Source organism: Manis javanica, chromosome 7 (assembly GCF_040802235.1).
Source record: "Manis javanica isolate MJ-LG chromosome 7, MJ_LKY, whole genome shotgun sequence".
Classification (NCBI taxonomy): Eukaryota; Metazoa; Chordata; class Mammalia; order Pholidota; family Manidae; genus Manis; species Manis javanica.
In genome coordinates this window covers 87029771-87051254 of record NC_133162.1, presented here as the reverse complement: position 1 = coordinate 87051254, position 21484 = coordinate 87029771, and the positions used below count along the sequence as shown (strand labels likewise).

The window sequence follows — 21484 nt, the reverse complement described above, 5'->3', positions numbered from 1 at the left end:
TGGAGAGATCTTTTCTCCCCAAGTGGCTAAATGCCACTGAAATAACATGGATAGAGTAAAAAGTGAGGTTCAGGGTTGGCATGGGATAGCCAAGGTGCCGTCACTCTCCTGACAAACATTTCCTGAGTCACAGCCATGTGCCAGGTTACGATTGTAAATGGATGTGCTTGCTGCCACCCCTCTCCCCTGCCAGGAGCTCCCGGCCTCCAGACACACTGTCACACCAGGCTAAGCAAATGCTGTAAGGCCAGATCTGTCAGAGGAGCAGTAACAGCAAAATAGGGATGCTGCATAGAGCTTGGTTGTCACAGCTGAGTTTGAACATCAGACAGACCTGGACCAAATCCTGGGTCCAAACCTGACTAGCTCTGGGAACCTAGCCCTCCCAGGTCCTCCCTCAGCCTATGCATGCCCCTTGAAACTGGGACTATCCGTGCCTAGGTACCTCATAGGGTTGTCATAAAAAGATGAAATAGAACATACAGCAAAGTGGCCAGCCTAATAATGTTGGTTCTCATTAACACTGGCAAAGTCAGAGCAGTTTCCACAGAAGAGGTAAGATTTTAGATGCACCATGGAAAGGATTTCCCTTTTAAAGGAAGAGGACAGAGGATTTGGTGAACAGAAACATTATTTCTAACATGTAAATAACACTGACATGCAAAGTTGACATGACATGTAAAGTTGTGTGGTTTGGAAACCAGCAAGGAATTCAAAGTTGCAGGCCTTAGGGACACAGGGGAGGGAAGTGCTGGGCAAGTGGGTACGATCTGTGCTAGAGAGTTTGGACTTTATCCTGTGGGCATTTGGTCAAATGATGATAGGTTTGGGAATCAGATAGCTGTGTTCCATCCCAACCACACTTTGGGTGGTGAGATCTGGCAAGCAACACTCCCCTCTCTGAGCATCAGTTCCCCATATTACATGGGGATAATAACATCCACTCCTGATGGCTATTGAATGCTTTGCATCAGAGGACAGAAAACTTTTTCTTTAAAGAGCCAGATAGTACAAACTTTAGGATTGGCAGGCCAAAGAACTTTTGTTGCAACTACTTAACCCTGCCTTGTAGCACTAAGGCAGCCATACACAACACACACATGAGTAAACATGGTTGTGTTTCAATAAAGTTTTATTTATAAAGGTAGGCCATGGGCAAGATTTGGCCTTCAGGCAAGTAGTTTGCCCACCCCTTCTTTAAATTAGAAAATAAACTTGAGCTCCCCTAGCACAGTGCCTCGGGGTTCTGGCTTTCTCCCCTCCCTCCTATCCACATGCCAACAGGAGGTACTTTTCCTAGATCCTTATTCATGTCCAGTGGTTCCAAGATGTTGCTAAATGATTTGAAGATAATACTGAGCTCCCCCTAATCTAAGCTCTAGAGACTGAGATGCATAAAGCTAATTTGTTCCACAGAGGGAGAGCTGCTTTGCCAGGGGCACTGAGTGTTTCAGTAATCAATCAGTCATCACTCAAAGAAAACTCATTATGCACATAGCACTGTGCCATCCCAGAGATGTAGGAGGACTGAGGCTGGGTCCTCAAGAATGGCATGTGGTTAGGTGAGAAATTCCCACTTCTCTGTTGCCTGAGTCCTAGTCACAGTTGTACACAGTTTTAGTTTGTGCAATCCTCAAGAGTCACATTTTCCATTTCTTGATCTGTACAATAAGGAAATTCAACTAGATGGCCCTGTGGTTCTGTGCATGCAAAGAGGGCTCCCAGGGTGCAGGAGGGCTTCCTGGAGCCATGGAGGAAGCCATGCCCATGGACTGGCTTCAGGGGTCAGGCTGAGTGGGGGGAGAGCCAGCAGTGAGGTGGAGGGGGCCATAACCAATTAGTGCGTGGGTATCTGGGCATCACGGGAGGGGCTGGGAAGGAGAGGCAATAAAATGAAAGAAATGGCTGGGGTCCATCCATTGAAGACCCTTGGGTTTTGGTGTTATTGCAAGAAGGATACTTTCTGGCATATGGTATAGATCAGGAGTCAAAACCCAATGTCTGCAGGGGCAGGACAGGTAAGAGTGAATCACATGGGCAGGATGTAACCACAGGGAGCCATGGCAACAGGGGCAAGCTGGCAAGTGCACCCCGCCTAAGGGGGTGTTAATACTCAGCTCCTATGACTGCTGCCATGTGCTCCGAAGGGCTCCCCATGTCAGATCTGATTATTTTTTAAGAAAGTTAGAAACTTAGACTTGTATGTGAAAGCTCTTGGATTTTTAGAAATTCACTAATTTTTAAAATTAACATCATGCCAGCCAAACAAAGCACAGCTGGTAAGATTCTGCCAAAGTGACCATTTGTAACCTCAAGTGTAGATGGTGGGGCTGATTTCAGAAAGAGCTTTGGAGAGTCCACTGAACTAGTGAGCAAAGCTGAATCTAGCCACAGCCTGCAAGTGGAGCTCTAGAGACTGCATTCAGCATTAGGCCAATGATAAGCCTCACCTGGAAGTAGGATAACCTAGTTACAGTTGCAGGAAGTACAGTTCCATTTGAATTTTTGATAAATAAGGAATACTTTTTTAGCATAAGTATATCCTACATATTGCATGGGATATACTTACACTAAAAAATACATATTACATTCATTGTTTATCTGAAATTCAATTCAAACTCAACTGGGTATCTTGCATTTTTATTTACTAAATCTGGCAATTGCCCCTGAAATCCCATCCCAATTACCAACAGGGCTTTAATCTCCTAGCTCCTTTCACGGCAGTGGACTGTACCCTGAGGGACAAAGGGACACAGCCCATGAATCAGATTTCACAAGAAGAGGGAAGCAATTAGAGGGATTCAAGATGGTGTGAGAGGTGAGACAGAGAATTCCTCCCAAAAGCACATACAGTAAGAAAATATACTTAATACAACTAAACCTAAAACAGCAACAGGAAAAAAGGCTGCACCAGACTGCATACAGACCTCACAAACAGAGCAGACCTCACGAAGCAGGGTAACGTACGAAAGCCTTGATCCAATGGGACCGAAGCCCTTCTCCCACCCCAGCTCACCAGTGGGAGGAAGAGAAAAGGAGCGGGGAAGGGGTGGAAGCCTAGAACTGCTGAACTTCCAGTCCTGGAGGTCTGCTTTGGAGTGCAAACATGTATTGTGTGGTGCTCTGGAGATTGTTGGGGTTGGGAAGCTGGGGCAGGCAGACTGCTTGAGAGACTGAGATAAAAGAAAGGCAGGCAGTCTGAGAGGCTTCCTAGCAGTGAGAGGGCTGCTGAAGAGGAGGGGTTTCCACTGAGCTTGCTGCACGGGAGAAGGGATAGGTGGACAAGGTTGTCTGGGTGCGCTCTGCACAGCAGGTTGGGAACTTTGAGGAGCTTAATGTGCTCCATCCCCCTGGCTGGCTACTCAGCTCTGAGGCCCACCACTGGGATGCACAGCCTGCTGAGCCTTCCTCCTGGCCTACCAGCATCGGCTTTCAAACCCAAAGTCACTGCACTGGCATTAGGCCAGCAAGAGGGAGGCCCCACCTGCAACAGCAGAGACTCAAAGCACAGAGGCTTACATGTGTGTGCTTGGCCCACTGGCACTGATACTGGAGACAGGCACTGCAGCTGGGAATTAGGAAACAGCTCTTTCCTCCCCCAGGCACCAGCGCCACTCCCCTATGACCCCAACCTCACTCTAGGGGCTGAGCAGCTGCAGAGACAGGAGCTTCTGGGCACTAGAGTGCACCACACATATATATGAAATATCAAAAGAACACAGTTCAGACCAAAATCTCACAAACCCCAGAAAAAGGGCCAAATGAAAATGAAACTGAACTCACCAATCTTCCTGAAAGAACGTTCAAAGAAAAATCATAAAATGCTTATGGAGGTACAGAAAAATATTCAAGAGCTCAGGAACGAATTTTTTAAATTAATTTATTTATTTTGTTGTCATTAATCTACAATTAAATGAAGAATTTTATGTTTACTAGGGTCCCCCCTTCACCAAATTCCGCCCCACAAACCCCATTACAGTATTGTCCATCAGCATAGTAAGATGCTGTAGAATCACTACTTGTCTTATCTGTGTTGCACAGGCCTCCCCATGCCCCACCTCACATTATACATGCTAATCATAATGTTCCCTTTCTTTATCCCCACTCTTATCCCTCCCTTCCCTCCCTTTCTCCCCAGTCCCTTTCCCTTTGGTAACTGTTAGTCCATTCTTAGGTTCTATGATTCTGCTGCTGTTTTGTTCCTTCAGTCTTTCTTTGTTCCGATAGTCTTTGGGTTTGAGGTGAGTCTCTTGTAAGCAGCATAGACATGGGTCTTGCTTTTTTATCCATTCTATTATTCTGTGTCTTTTGATTGGTGCATTCAGTCCATTTACATTTAGGGTGATTATTGAAAGACACGTACTTATTGCCATTGCAGGCTTTAGATTCGTGATTGCCAACGGTTCAAGGTTTGCTTCTTTAGTATCTTACTGTCTAACTAAACTCACTTATTGAGCTATTTTAAACACTGTCTAATGATTCTTTATTTTTCTCCCTTCTTATTCCTCCTCCTCCATTCTTTATATGTTGATTGTTTTATTCTGTGCTCTTTTGTGCTTCCTTTAACTGCTTTTGTGGGTAGTTGATTTTATTTTTTGCCTTTAGGTAGTATTTGGTTGGTCTTCTTTCTTTGCTGTGATTTTATTTTCTCTGGTGACATCTATTTAGTCTTAGGAGTGCTCCCATCTAGAGCAGTCCCTCTAAAATACCCTGTGGAGGTGGTTTGTGGGAGGCAAATTCCCTCAACTTTTGCTTGTCTGGGAATTGTTTAATCCCTCCTTCATATTTAAATGATAGTCATGCTGTATACAGTATTCTTGGTTCAAGGCCCTTCTGTTTCATTGCATTAAATATATCATGCCATTCTCTTCTGGCCTGTAAGGTTTCTGTTGAGAAGTCTGATGATAACCTGATGGGTTTTCCTTTGTAGGTGACCTTTTTTCTCTCTCTAGCTGCCTTTAAAACTCTCTCCTTGTCCTTGATCTTTGCCATTTTAATTATGTGTCTTGGTGTTGTCCTCCTTGGGTCCTCTCTGTTGGGAGTTCTGTACACTTCCATGGTCTGATCGATTATTTCCTCCCCCAGTTTGGGGAAGTTTTCATCAATTATTTCTTCAAAGACACTTTCTATCCCTTTTTCTCTCTTCTTCTTCTTCTGATACCCCTATAATGCAGATATTGTTCCTTTTGGATTGGTCACACAGTTCTCTTAATATTGTTTCATTCCTGGAGATCCTTTACTCTCTCTCTCTCTGTCAGCTTCTATGCTTCCTGTTCTCTGGTTTCTATTCCATCAATGGCCTTTTGCATCTTATCCATTCTGTTTATAAATCCTTCCAGAGATTGTTTCATTTCTGTAATGTCCTTCCTTAGCTCTTGCGTATTTCTCTGCAGCTCCATCACCATGGTTATGAGCTTTATTTTTAATTATTTTTCAGGAAGACTGGTTAGGTCTATCTCCTTCTCAGGGTTTGCTTCTGTGATCTTGGTCTGTATCAATTTCTTCTGCCTTTTCATGGCAATAGATATATTTGCGGGGAGCTAGAGCATTTGTTGGGTAAAAGAAAGTCCCTTCTTGTCAGTTTGTGGCCTTCCTCTCCTGGGAGAACAGCGGCCTCTAGTGGCTTGTGCTGGGCAGCTGTGTGCAGATGGGGCTTCTGATCTTGCCCAGCCGCTTTGGGGTTTATTTAGCTCTGCAGTTGCTGTAGGCATGCCCTGCCTCAGGCTGCTTCTCCAATATGGCGGACCCGCATTGGAGGGGGAACAGGTGGGAGGCTGTTTATCACAGTGAGGGGCCTCCAAGCTGCGCTGCGGGGTTTAGGGTGCCCAGAGTTCCCCGGGATTTGCAGCTGCTGGGCTAAGTATTCCGGGATGCTTCCATCCAGCTGTGGAGTCCCTGTCCCTTTGAGACTTTCAAAAAGCACTTGCTTTTCTTTGTCCCAGGTGTGCTGGCTGGGGGGACTCACTCCCAGGTCTTACTGTCCTGTTTCCCTAGTTTCCAGCATCCCATGCATGCACTGTGTGTCTGCGCTTTGGTGCGGATGGCTAGGGCTGGGTGATTAGCTGTCCTGGGCTCTCTCTCCCTCCCTGCTCCAACTCCTCTCCTCCCCCCGGGAGCTGGGGTGAGGGGCGCTCGGGTCCCACCAGACTGCGGCTTGTATCTTACCCCCTTCACGAGGCACTGGGTTCTCACAGGTGTGGATGTAGTCTGGCTGTTGTCCTGTGTCTTCTAGACTCTCTTTTAGGAATAGTTGTATTTGTTGTATTTTCAAAAATATATATGGTTTTGGGAGGAGATTTCCACTGCTCTACTCACGCCGCCATCTTGGTTCTCTCATCCTCAGGAACGAATTTAAGATGGAGATTCAATCATTAAGAAATTCCATAACTGAAATGAAACATACAATGGAAGGATTTAAAAGCAGATTAGATGTAGTAGAAGAGACAGTAAATGGAATAGAAATTAGAGAAGAGGAATACAAAGAAGCTGAGGCACAGAGAGAAAAAAGAATCTCTAAGAATGAAAGAATATTGAGAGAACTCTGTGGCCAATCCAAACAGAACAATATCCACATTACAGGGGTACCAGAAGAAGAAGAGAGAAGAAAAGGAATAGAAAGTGTCTTTGAGGAGGTAATTGCTGAAAATTTCTCCAATCTGGGGAAGGAGATAGTCTCTTAAGCCATGGAGGTGCACAGATCTCCCAACACAAGGGACACAAGGAAGACAACATCAAGACTTATAATAATTAAAATAGCAAAGATCAAGGATAAAGACAAACTTTTAAAAGCAGCTAGAGAGAGAAAAAAGGTCACATACAAAGGAAAACCCATTAGACTCTCATCAGATTTCTCAAAGGAACCTTACAGGCCAGAATGGAGTGGCATGATATATTTAATGCAATGAAGCAGAAGGACCTTGAACCAGGAATACTCTACCTGGTAAGGTTATCATTTAAATTTGAAGGCGAGAATAAACAATTTTCCAATAAGCCAAAGTTGAGAGAATTTACCTCCCACCAACCACCTCTACAGTGCATTATGGAGGGACTTCTATAGACAGAAGTATCCCTAAGGCCAAATAGATGTCACCCAAGGGATAGACAAAGAGTACAGAATATGATTCATAACATACAAAGAAAGGAGGAGGAAGAAAAAGGAGGAAAAAAAACAAAGAATCTTTAGGTTGTGTTTGTAATAGCATATGAAGTGAGTTAAATTAGACTGTTAGATAGTAACGGAAATACCCTTGAACCTTTGGTAACCATGAATCTAAAGCCTGCAATGGCAGTAAGTACATACCTATTGATAATCACCCTAAATATAAATGGTCTGAATGCACCAACCAAAAGACATAGAGTCACTGAATGGATAAAAAAAAAGCCCCGTCATATGCTGCCTACAAGAGACTCACTTCAAACCCAAATATATACACAGACTGAAAGTAAAGGGATGGAAAAGATATTTCATACAACTAATAGGGAGAAAAAAGAAGGAGTTGCAGTACTTGTATCAGACAAAATAGACTTCAAAATGAAGAAAGTAACAAGAGACAAAAAAGGACATTACATAATGATAAAGGGGTTAGTCCAACAATAGGATATAACTATTATAAATATTTATGCACCCAACACAGGATCACCTACATATGTGTAACAAATACTAACAGAATTAAAGGGAGGAATAGAATGTAATGCATTTGTTTTAGGAGACTTCAACACACCACTCACTCCAAAGGACAGATCAACTGGACAGAAAATAAGTAAAGATACAGAGGCACTGAACAACTTATTAGAACAGATGGACCTAACGGACATCTACAGAACACTCCACCGAAAAGCAACAGGATGCACATTCTTTTCAAGTGCACATGGAACATTTTCAAGAATAGATCATATATTAGGCCTCAAAAAGAACCTCAGTAAATTCAGAAAGATTGAAATTCTACCAACCAGATTCTCAGATCACAAAGGTATCAGACTAGAAATAAATTACTCAAAGAAAATGAAAATGCCCACAAACAAATGGAGGCTTAATAACGTTCTCCTAAATAGTCAATGGATCAATGACCAAACAAAGGCAGAGATGAAGCAATATGTGGATACAAATGACAAAATAATTCAACAACACAAAAATGTGGGGTGCAGTGAAGGCCGTGCTAAGAGACAAATATATTGCAATATAGGTCTTCCTCAGGAAAGAAGAACAATACCAAATGAACAGTCTAAAGTCACAATTAATGAAACTAGAAAAGGAAGAATAAATGAGGCCCAAAGTCAGTAGAAAGAGGGACATTATAAAGATCAGAGAAGAGATAAATAAAATTGGGAAGAATAAAACAATAGAAGAATCAATGAAAGCAGGAGCTGGTTCTTTGAGAAAATAAACAAAATAGATAACCCACTAGCCAGACTTATCAAGAAAAAAAGAGAGTCTACACACATAAACAGAATCAGAAATGAGAAAGGAAAAATCACTATGGACACCACAGAAATACAAAGAATTAGAATAGAATACTGTGAAAAATTATATGGTAACAAACTGGATAACTTGGAAGAAATGGACAACTTTCTAGAAAAATGGAACCTTCCAAGGCTGACCCACAAAGAAATAGAAAATCTGAATAGACCATTTACCAGCAACGAAATTGAATTGGTAACCAAAAAACTGCCTAAAGACAAAACTTCTGGACCAGATGGTTTCACTGCTGAATTTCATCAAACATTTAGTGAAGACCTAATACCCATCCTTCTTAAAGTTATCCAAAAAGTAGAAGAGGAGGAAATATCCCCAAACTCATTCTACGACGCCAACATCACTCTACTACCAAAACCAGGAAGAGACACCACAAAAAAAGAAAATTACAGACCAATATCCTTGATGAACATAGATGCAAAAATATTCAACAAAATATTAGCAAACCGAATTCAAAAATACATCAAGAAGATCATCCATCATGATGAAGTGGGATTCATCCCAGGAATGCAAGGATGGTACAACATTCGAAAATCCATCAACATCATCCACTACATCAACAAAAAGAAGGACAAAAACCACATGATCATCTCCATAGATGCTGAAAAAGCATTCAACAAAATTCAACATCCATTCATGATAAAAACTCTCAACAAAATGGGTATAGAGGGCAAGTACCTCAACATAATAAAGGTCATATATGACAAACCCACAGCCAACATTGTACTTAACAGCGAGAAGCTGAAAGCTTTTCCTTTAAGATCGGGAACAAGACAAGGATACCCACTCTCCCCATTGTTATTTAACATAGTTCTGGAGGTCCTAGCCATGGCAATAAGACAACACAAAGAAATAAAAGGCATCCAGATTGGTAAGGAAGAAGTCGAACTGTCCCTGTTTGCATATGACATGCTATTGTACATAAAAACCCTAAAGAATCCACTCCAAAACTACTAGATCTAATATCTGAATTCAGTAAAGTTACGGGACACAAAATTAATATGCAAAAATCTGTTGCATTCCCATACACTAATGATGAACTACCAGAAAGAGAAATCAGAAAAACAATTCCATTCACAATTGCATCAAAAAGAGTAAAATACCTAGGAATAAAACTAACCAAGGAAGCAAAAGTCTTATACTCTGAAAACAAGACACTCATGAGAGAAATTAAAGAAGAAACCAGTAAATGGAAACACATCCCATGCTCATGGATAGAAAGAATTTATATTGTCAAAATGGCCATCCTGCCTAAAGCAATTTACAGATTCAATGTAATCACTATCAAAATACCAAAAGCATCCTTCAATGAGCTAGAGCAAATAGTTCTAAAATTCATATGGAACCACAAAAGACCCTGAATAGCCAAAGCAATCCTGAGAAGGAAGAATAAAATGGGGGGAATTACGCTCCCTGACTTCAAGCTCTACTACAAAGCCATAGCAATCAAGACAATTTGGTACTGGCACAAGAACAGACCCATAGACCAATGGAACAGACTAGAGTGCCCAGATATAAACCCAAGCATGTATGGTTAATTAATATATGAAAAAGGAGCCATGGATATACAGTGGGAAATGACAGCCTCTTCAACAGCTGGTGTTGGCAAAATTGTACTGCTACGTGTAAGAGAATGAAACTGGATTATTGTCAAATCCCATACACAAAAGTAAACTCAAAATGGATCAGAGACCTGAATGTAAGTCATGAAAACATAAAACTCTTAGAAAAAAACATAGGCAAAAATCTCTTGGACATAAACAGGAGCAACTTCTTCACGAACATAGCTCCCCAGGCAAGGGAAACAAAAGCAAAAATGAACAAGAGGGACTATATCAAACAAAAAAACTTCTGTAGAGCAAAGGACACGATCAATAGAACAAAAAGACATCCTATACTATGGGAGAAAATATTCATAAATGACATATCCAATAAGGGGTTGACATCCAAATTATATAAAGAGCTCATGCACCTCAACAAACAAAAAGCAAATAAGCCAATTAAAAAATAGGCAGAGCTGCTGAACAGACACTTCTCCAAAGAAGAAATTCAGATGGCCAACAGGGATATGAAAAGATGCTCCACATCGCTAATCATCGAGAAATGCAAATTAAAACCACAATGAGGTATCACCACACACCAGTTAGAATGGCCACCATCCAGAAGACAAACAACAAATGTTTGTGAGGATGTGGAGAAAGGGGAACCCTCTTACACTGCTGGTGGGAATGTAAACTAGTTCAACCATTGCAGAAAGTGGTACGGAGGTTCCTCAAAAAGCTCAAAATAGAAATACCATTTCACCCAGGAATCTGACTTCTAGGAATTTACCCTAAGAATGCAGCAGCCCAGTTTGAAAAAGACAGATGCACCCCTATGTTTATCACAGCACTATTTAGAATAGCCAAGAAATGGAAGCAACCTAAGTGTCCATCAGTAGATGAATGGATAAAGAAGATGTGGTACATATATACAATGCAATATTATTCGGCCATAAGAAGAATACAAATCCTACCATTTGCAAAAACATGGATGGAGATAGAGGGCATTATGCTTAGCGAAATAAGCCAGGCAGAGAAAGACAAGTATCAAATGAGTTCACTCATCTGTGGAGTATAAAAACAAAAAAAAACTGAAGGAACAAAACAGCAGCAGACTCACAGAACCCAAGAATGGACTAACAGTTACCAAAGGGAAAGGGACTGGGGAGAATGGGTGTGAAGGGAGGGATAAGGGGGAAAAGGGGGCATTATGATTAGCACACATAATGTAGTGGGGGGGCACATGGGGAAGGCAGTATAACACAGAGAAGAGAAGTAATGATTCTATAGTATCTGACTATGCTGATGGACAGTGACTGTAATGGGGTATGTGGTGGGGACTTGATAATAGGGGGAGTCTAGTAACCATGATGTAATTGTACATTAACAATACCAAAGAAACAAAAACAAACTGTCTATAGGCCTTGGGAAATAGAACAAATGTTTCCAAAAGTCCCTAGACCTAAGTCCTGACAATAGTTAAGTGTTAGTAATATTTTAGCTAGAAATAATAAGACCCTAGGTCACTTGTTATTGCTTTGGAGATAGATATGAGGCATTCATTAAATTCTTGTTAAACTAAATCTTTTTTCAATAACGATACATCTGATCTCAAAACAAAAAAAAAGAGAAGGGAAGCCATTCACATGTTGAGTGCTTGAACATTGCAGTAACACAATAGGTGATCTATACATACTACCCTTGACATCAAGGATGGATACCCTGGACCCTTCTCAGCCCTTCTCCTGTCATGTGTTCTTTGTCCCTCTGAGCCTCAGTTTCCTCATCTCTTAAATGGAAAAGAGAACTCCCATCTCACAGGACTAACACACATTTTTTGTGTGTTAAGTGAAAATTTTCAACCTCAGAGTGATTGTATTCCTACCATTCCTGTCACCAAGCCAAGACCCATCCACTGAAGGTCCCAGGAGGCTGGGGCAGGAGCAACATGTGACGCCACCCAATTGGGCAACATCTTTGGAGATAGAGGATGGCTGCAATGCTGAGCTCCTGGTGAACCATCAGGATCACTGTTCAGGGTGAGAATGAGGACCCTGGCTTTCTATGCTTATGGAGCTGGAAGCCAAGTGTGCAGAAAGCTCCTTTTTTTTATTGAAATATATTTGATATATAACATTGTGTAAGTTTAAGATGTACAGCATATTGATTTGATACATTTATACATTGCAATATGATTGTCATTGTAGCAATAGTTAGCATCTTTATCATGTCACATAATTATCATTTCCCTTTTGTGGTAGGAATAATTAAGATTTAGTCTCTTAGCAAGTTTGATGAATATAACACAATATTGTTGTCTATATTCACTATACTGTACATTAGATCTCCAGGACTTATCTGCTAGGAGCCATCTCTCCTATTCTCCCATCACCCCCAACCCCAACCCTAGTAACCAAAAGTTTACTGTCTGTTTGCCCAAGTTGGGCTCTTTTAGACTCCACATATAGATATCATACAGTAATTTGTCTTTCTCTGCCAGACGTAGCTCACTTAGCACAATGTGCTCAAGGTCCATCTATTTTATCCCAAATGGCAAGATTTCCTACTTTCTCCTGGCTGAATAATATTTCATTGTGTATACATACCACATCTTCTTTATCTATTCATCCATCAGTGGACACTTCAGTGTTTCCATGTCTTGGCTATCATGAATAGTGCTGCAGTGAACATGGGAGGGCAATATCTCTTCAGGATCCTATTTTCATTTCCTTTGGCTTGATACCTAGAAGTGGAAATGCTGGATCATATGATAGTTCTATATTTAATTTTTTGAAGAACTCCCATACTGTTTTCTATAGAGGCTGCACCCATAGACACTTCCATCAACAGTGCACAAGGTTTCCCTTTTCTCCACATACTCGCCAACACTTACTATCTCTTGAATTCTTGACAATAGCCATTCCAACAGGTGCAACGTGATAACTCATTGTGTTTTGATCTGCATTTCTCTGATGATTAGCAATGTGGAGCATCTTTTCATGTACCTGATGCCTTCTTTGGAAAAAATGTCTACTTACTCCATCTGCCCATTTTTTAACCAATGGTTTGGCTTTGTGTTATTGAGTTATATGAATTCTTTATAAACTTTGGATATTAACCCCTTATCAGATATATGGCTTGCAAATATTTTCCCCCATTCAGTAGGTTGCTATTCATTTTGTTGATTGTTTCCTTTGCTGGGCAGAAGCTTTAAAGTTTGATGTAGTTCCACTTGTTAATTTTGCTTTGGTTGTTCATGCTTTTGGTGTCAAATACAAAAAATCACTGCCAAGACCAATGTCAAGGAGCTTCTCCCCTATGTTTTCTTCTAGGAGTTTTATGATATCAGGTCTTCTGTTTAAGTGTTTGATCCATTTCAAGTTAATTTTTGTGAGTGATGTAAGACAGGAGTCAATTTCATTTTTCTTTCCTCATTTTTCATTATCCAGTTTTCCCAACACCATTTGTTGAAGAACCTACCCTTTCCTCACTGAGTGTTCTTGGCTGTCTTGTCAAATATTAGATGACCATATGTGTAGGCATTTAATTCTAGGCTCAGAATCCTCCTTTTTAATTCATGCTTTAATTCACTGTTCTTCAGCAGCATGGCAACTGCTGTGGGGGGTGCAGAGATCGTTTTTCATGCACTCAAAGTGTTCTCTGTGGGGCCTGGAAAAACCCAGGGGTGACTGCAGCCACCCTCCCATCTCATGAGAAACAAGCCTGAACAGAAAACAACTGCAGAGACCGTCAAGCATTCCAATGCAAGAGCAGCACCTGAAGCTTGAAGTTCCATCTAAACCCTTCCCCAGACAGCTTAGAGGATGACAAAGTTTGTCTGGTCTTACAGCACAGACATGGCGCTGCCACATGCTGACAAACACACACACAAGTTCATTGACATCTGCTTTCCTCGGAAATAAAGTCACTGCATTGGTTTGGTAGGCTTGTGTCTCTGTCTGTTCAGGCTACTATAACAAAATTACCTAACTGGGTGGCTTATCACAAACAAAAACAGTGATTTCTCACAGTTCTGGAGGCTGGGAAATCCAAGATCAAGGCACTAAGCACACTGGTGTCTAGTGATATCCCCCTCCTGGTTCACAGACAGCTGTCTTCTCACCATATCCTCACATGGCAGAAGAGGTTAAGAGTTCTGGGGGGTCTCTTTTAGAAGGGCACTGATTCCATTTATGAGGGCACCACCGCTTGCCCAAATCACCTCCCAGAAACCCCACCTCCTAATACTATGACATTGGGGGCTAAGCTCTCTACAGATTAATTTTGGGGGACACAAATATAAAGTCCGTAGCAACAGCTGAACTCTAAGATTTGAAATTCTTGTAAAGGGAAGCCTTTCATTCCTAGGTCAAAGACAAGACTTGAATGCATATGAAATACTTGAATACTATTTTCCTGTGAAACTCAAGGTCAGGGTGGCTCTAAGATTAGAATATGTACACTAGGCATCTGTTCTTTGTGTTTTTAGGCAACTTGATGTAGTCATGCTCTTCACACTCACATCCAGGGGTCCCCCAGCCCTGTGGGACTCGTCATTTTGGAAACCGAGGGCAAGTCTAGATTTCTAGAAGCCTGACTGGGGGGCCTCTGAGCTGCTCAGGATCAGCCTAACTGACCCCCCAACTACACTCCCCAGGAAGGGGGAGAGCACGGGTGCTCATGGGATGATGTGGGTGCAGAGCTCTCAGCTGGGGCACCATGCCTCAGGAGATGAGCCATCCCTGCAACGAAATGCGGATAATGGACTTGATTTCCCTCATCAGTGTTCTTGAGGAGTGTTAAGAATCTACTAAAGACTATCCAGTTGCTTGGTACAAACACAAGCTACAAAGAACACAGTATGAGCTGAGGGCATACAGGATTCGGCTCCAAGGGAGGATTTCTGGGGCAGTCCTTCCTTCTGTTTTCTCCTCCCTCTTTGCGGCACTGGTTCCTGGGTCTTGAGTGCCTTGGAATGATCAAAGTGGAGGGCATGCTCTCTGAGAGCTCTCAGCTCACTGGGCCACTAGACCCCCCAGATCATCCTGCCACCTGTAATCATGGGGCAGCTGCCTGCTGAGGTCCTCCAGAAGGTGGTCCTGTGTCCAAGCAACCGGAAAGGAGGGTCACGTGTCATCTGCCAGCTGTCGCTCAGACAGATGAACTAGGTGCTGCCCCAGGCCCCAGGCAGGACTCTGATTCATTCAAGTGAACAGAATCATAGGTCTCTGGGCTGGACAAATTCCAGAGATCCCTGAGGCAAAATCTCTCCATGACAGAGCAGGAAATTGAGGACACCCAGCTGGGAGCCAGGCTTCCCAACTCTCCCTCAAAGCAGACTAGCATCCCAGGCCCTTTGTCTAAACAAAGTCGATTTCCCCTGCCTAGAAATTTAATTTATGAGATATTTTTATGGTAATGAGTTGGAACTGAACACGTACTGAAATGGTATTTAGTTTGGCCTGTTTGAAAAGTTGCATCCATACCTGGTGAGCTCTTCAATTACCATCAAAGCCACCCTTCTTCCCCTCAAGTCCCACATGCAACTTCAAAATCTGGCTGAGTCATGCCGAAGCCAACACAGCCTCTGAGACTGGATGCCAGGCCCACTTTTGAAGACAGAATCCACTCGCATTAAGGGAAAGCTGATAGAAATTGCTATGTAGGAGTGGCCTCCAGGGCTCTAAAGGCCTGAGTCTCTGTTCTCATATTGCACAAGATTTGAAAAAGCTGACTGTTGGTTTGCCTGTGTGTGTAACAGAGCACCTCCTAGTTCCTAAAAGAGGACAAATCCATAATCCATACATTGACATGCAAATGTGTGTTTACCCAGGTAAGGTGAATTGTGAGATGCACCTGAGAGAGGTTCCCATTCTGCACATCACCTTTATTACAGTTTCCTAATTCAATGAGCTACCCAAAGAGGGTTTAAAAAGAAAGTTCTGCTTGCCCAGAGCTGGTCTACAAAAATATTTCACTGAGCCATGTTTTAACCAAAAACACATCATTTTGTTTGCATTAGTATGTGTGGACTGTCCTTAGGTGCTTTTGGTTATAACAGCACCAAGAGTTTCACACTGAGGTAGCACTCTTGAAAGAGTGCTGGGAGATCCTCGAGGGTGCTAAGTATATTCATAAGTGTAATAAGTGTTTCAGATTTATTCAAGACAGACCAGATTCCATGCATTTACTCCGTGAAAGGGGCTGAGTCCCTCTGGATTGATTATTGTGGTGTGGGCCCCGGGGTTTTTTCTTTCACAGCACTTAGCTCCCTCCTTGGGGTTGGTTCTCACCAGCTCCCTCAGGCAGGACTGAGCCTCCTTTAGGCTTATGTACCTGGGCATCTGGCTCAGCAAGTGTTCAGTGACCTTTGGGGCAGGAGTGAATGCATACAGGTGTAAGTGGATGGACAGAAGGGTAATGTCCACCATAGATAAAACGGGGTCGTAGAGAAAGGCTACAGCTTCTGGTGAACCCTGCTAGGTGAGGACAGTCAACAGAAGGTGACTACGGTCCATGAGCCACCTGGATACACACAGTGGAGTCAAGTATCTACAGGGGAATTTGGCACCAGACATGTGACATATTGTATGACCAGCTTATAGGGATCTTCCTGGAAGGAAAAAAAGAGGGTTGAGGACTCAGGAAGTATAAGCAATGACTAATCTGTTAAGGTAATTGCAGGTTTTACACACACTGGTTTCAGGATAAAGTCGATTTAGGTGTCTGTCATTCAGTGCCCCAACAAGTATGGTGGATGCCAAGGGCAGTGCTGGGCCCAAGGCCCCTCACTGTTGTGTGCTCCTTCAGGTGCTGCTCTGGGCCCATTCTGGGCTGCCCGTCTTGGTGCCCTGCCATCTCAAGTTGATGTGACATTCGTTGGCTTGTGTGTGGCTAACAGCCATGATCAGGAACCAGGTTTCCCAGGGCATGTGATGATTGTCTGCTCCACAGCAGTCCCCCACTACACTCCCCCCACCTCCACCCCAACCCACTCTCCCCCAGTGACCCCCACCCATCCTCCAACTCCTGTTACCACCTGCTCTCACCAAAATCCCACCACCCACTGCTACCCAGGAGTTGCTGACAAATGCATTGAACCGAAACAGAGCCCACTTTGTGGCTCCATCACATGTCCTACCTCATCCCCAAAACAATGCTATTTCCTTCCTCAGCCATCACCCCAATAAAGACACACAGGTGCTGATGCCCTTAACCACTGCCAGCTGAAACCCATCCTAGACGCCACTGCCTGTGCAAACAGCTCTGCACACACACCCGGGGCACACATCACAGGCCCCAGAGCATGAGTGCTGACAGGCAGCAAGAGAACTTGCTTCCCCCTGGGTCACAAAATGCTCTCGGCTGCATGATCCTATCAGGTCCTTGTTTCTTTCAGTGAACTGATGCTCAGAGAGGTTCGAGGTCAGTAAATGGCAGAGCCATATCAAGCTCAGGTCTTCCTATCAGGAAAGGAAACATGAGAGCAGTCAGCCTCCCTAAAAAAAGGGATACCTCTTAGGTCCCTGTCAGATTTTCCTCTTTGACCATTATCAGCTGTGATGAAGCCTGAGGATTTTTGCTTATTTTTACTTCCCTAGAGTATCTGAGGTCTCATCTCAACGCATTTATTGAGAGTGTACTATGTGCTAGACATTCTGCTAGAAATGGGGCTGTACAAAAACAGTTCCTGTCCTCAGGATGTTTCCAGTCCAGCAAATGACAGCAACAGGAAAAGAAATAACAATGATAGAGCAATGGGGGAAATGAAAGGGGCTGACACACAGTGCAGAGGAGTGTGATTGATTCTGTCTGAAGGAGGAAATTGTCTTTGGAGCAAGCTGTGGCGACACTGGGTAAGGGTTTTGCAGGATGAATAGGAGTTTATCAGGCAGATGAGCAATGGGGAGTTACCCCTGGCAAAGGGAACCATACCTCTCAAGGCAGTAAGCATGGCCAGCATGTAAATGCTGGAGAACACAAGTTGCTCAGTACTTACAGATCTCAGACCAGCAAAAAATGAGGCCAAAGACATAAACAGGATCCAAGTCATGGAGACAGCTTTGAGCTTGGATGTGACTCACAACTGATCGGGAGTCATACAAGCATTTCAACCGAAGAGTGCATGGTCAGGTTCCTATGTTCAATGGTCACTCTACTCACAGTCTGGAGAGAGTTTGAAAGGAGACGAGATGAAAGCAAAGAGACCAACAGATCAGCTCTTTTCATAGTCCAGGCAAGAGAGATGGACCCAGAGTGGAGCAGCTGCACTGTTGAGGGGGATACTGACCCAGTGGGCAGGCCAATTAGAAGGTAAACCCAACCTAGTTGGGCATCAGGATGGATGGTAGCACCCCCTGCAGACATGAGGAACACTGGGAGATAAACAGACTTCCCATGGAGGATGGAGAGCTCATGCCTTGCCATCTTGAATTTGTGAGCTGTACGACAGGCCTGTGGAGGTATCAACATGCACCTGGGAGCCTGAGTGTGGGAAAGAAGGGAGATGGGTGAGCCACCTTAGCAAGAGGGCTGTCAGTAGAGTGAATAAGTTAGACATAAAGACCAGGTGTAAGACTACTCCTAAGTTAGCACTAAGTCTCAGTACTCCTAAGAAGGGACAGTGAGTAGAGGGAATGGGATTGACTCCAGGAAGGAGGACACAAATTAACTACCAAAGAAATCCCAGACTAGATTTCCTTAGGATGCAAGAGGGCCTTAGAGAGTGAGGGGCAGGCAACCCTCAGGTGCAGGAGGCCAGGAGGCATGCAGACAGCTGGCTGTCCATGAGGAAGAGCAGCATGTCAGTTCCTGAGAGGAAAAGAGGCCAGTGTGGAAGGGCACAAGTAATTTGGTAAATTGGACAAAGGGGGACAAGTTCAGAATTATGTTTTGTTCTCCTTTATGAAAATAGGCCTAATGAAAGTTATCCAGGTAATTAGGTTATATTTTTTAAATAGCCAAGTAAGAGAACCTTTAGAAAGAGGATCTAATTCTAAGTGTAATATGACCATATCTCTCCATATGGTGTGTACCTATACTGATTATATACCAGTTCCCAGGGGAAAAAAGTCTTCTTGGTACTGGCAATACTGAATTATTTATAAAATTCACCACCACTGTAAAAACAATAGGTTTCAGCAGATAAAACCACTGAACATCAAATGCCATGTGGACTTCAGCTACCCCTACTTTGAATACCTAAATCTATGAAAATATAACACAAATTGTTGTTCATCTGAGGAAAAGGCTCTGTCTTGGTATGTGTTCTTACAAACACCTCCAAAGTCAAGAACCAATCACAAACTTCAACTTCCCAAAGGAGAAGCTTCTCCCACCATAGGAGCTAAGCAAGTAAAAATGTCCTTGGAGACAAGAGTTTCAGGACATTTTGAAGGCTTTGATGTGCTGAGAAATTTCAAGCTTGAAAGAACAAGAGGAGAGAGGAAATAAACATATCCAGTACTTTAAAGAACCAAAGCATCAAACTGCTCATTTGACTAGGTGGAGACTTGAAAAAGCATTGGTACAGAGGTTGAATCCAAAGTGGATAGCCCGGGGCTACGGGCTTTTAGACCACCACTGGCTGTGAATGGCTTTCCTGCAGAAGATCTGGTGTGTGTATGGGTGTCAGGGCCCGTTCCTCAAATGCCCTCCCGCTCCCCACCCCCCTCACATAGCATGGTGCAGGTGCCACAGACTGGGGTCCCACTGCCCTGTCACACTCCAGGACAAATTACACTGTAAGAACAAAATCTTCCACACAGGGGCATGTGAGTGATAAATAACATATCCATGTGATACCAGTGCTGGTCCAGAGTGTAGCAAGGCAGCCCCTCCCACTGTCAGAGAAGAGGAGGTCACACCTCCCCCCAGCAAGACTTGGGCAACAGAGAAGGGACGAGAGGGAAGGAGTTGGTGAGCATGTCCCCTAGTACTACACGAATGACCCCAGAGCTAGACCTTCAGGGAGTCACACCACGGGGGAGACCTGCTTTTTGTGCCTGCTGAGTTTTTGTGATCAAGTAAGGGTCTCTGTACTCCAGAAGCTTGCTGATTAATTGCCATGTCCTCTAGAGGATGACTGGGGGAGGGAGAGGGGAAAGGAAGGTGAGTGGAGGGACTGACTCTGGAAAGGAGGAAGCCACAGCTGGCATCCGAGGCTGGAAGCCGAAGGGACGGTGCGCTATGGGTACCAGGGGAGCAAATGACAGAAAGCCACTGGGAAGGAGCGGAAGACTCAGTGCCCAGTTGAAGCACAGTCTCCTCTTCCTGATCCCAGTGCTTCCCTCTTTGAAGCATTCTTTGTACATCTTGAATTCAGAGGAAGGTTTGGACAAAAAGAGGCTGTTCCATCCCGGGAGTGAGTGCTTGTCGGAACAAGTCATTTGCCAGAGCAAGGACAGGGAAGGGCCAGGGGCCCTGGAACAGCTCGCCTGCAGTCCCGCAGGTCCAGGGCACCTCCCCACTGAATCAGAGGCAGGGCATTCTCCTACGATTACCAGCTCCTTTGCCACTACCAAAACAAGCCGGGCCTTTCTCTTTCCCACGCTCCTGAATCGAGAAGCAGGTGTGGCCTATTGCAGCAGGTTTACATCAATGAAAAACACATTCCTGGGCTCCCAGAGCCCACTGACACATGTGGTTTCTGACCTCCTGGTCAGGCCATGTTTACTCATCCACACAACCCACTCTTCCATCAGATACCAGGCACTGGACACACCTCCCATCCACCCAGGGGGAGCCCCGGGGTCCAGGGGCTCACCAGCTGCCAGGAGGGTGGTGGCCATGGCACCTAGGACATCCTGGAGGGCTCTTGCAGAGCATCGGCTCATGTAAACCTGCCCCTCCCTATGCCCACATCCATGCCAGCTCCTTGGTTGCATTCATTCACTGATTCAGAGGCTGGCTATCTTGTGTCCCTAGAGCCAGGCTCTCTGCCAGGTGTTGAGGGTGTAATGTGAGTTAAACCAGGCACCATTCCATCCCTCATGGAGCTTTAATTAAGTGAGAGGAGGAGTCAAATACAAGAAAGCAAAACACTTTCCTGTCCTGATATGGAAAACATCAAGATTGGCAGTGGGAGGTAATACATATCAAGAATGCCCTTTGGGAAAGGACTCTCAAGCTGAGGCCTGAGCAGAAAGCTGCAAAGACATTTCGGCCCTGGTCCTGGGGAGGAGGGCCCACATCAGCTGCATAAAATGGGAGGCCCAGCAAGACTGTCCTAGCTCACCAGACATGGGCACACACTGCCTGGAACACCGGCAGCAGTGGCCAGGCCCCCACCCCAGGACCTGGCCGCCAGAAGGGCCTCCTGCTCTAGTGCTCTGAGGGACAGGCATGCAGCTGGAAAGCTCCAGCCGCCCTCACACGGAGAAAGTGAACACTGCCTGCTCCACTGGGAAGAGAGGCCGTCTCTGTGAGGACACTGTGGCAGCTCCTGTCAGCCTGATTGCCCCAGGAGGTA

At 44.1% G+C, this 21484-nt stretch overlaps 1 long non-coding RNA gene across 1 annotated transcript in view; it reads right to left on the bottom strand.

Moving 5' to 3' along the window:
- LOC140850457 (uncharacterized) overlaps window positions 1-20840 on the bottom strand; it is a 45738-nt gene extending 24898 nt beyond the window's left edge. Inside the window, exons 1-2 of the long non-coding RNA XR_012133319.1 lie at window positions 20780-20840; window positions 12621-12757 (exon numbers count right to left, since the gene is read on the bottom strand). This is a non-coding gene — a long non-coding RNA (uncharacterized lncRNA). The remainder of the gene's footprint in view (window positions 1-12620; window positions 12758-20779) is intronic.
- Between the last annotated feature and the right edge of the window lie 644 nt (window positions 20841-21484).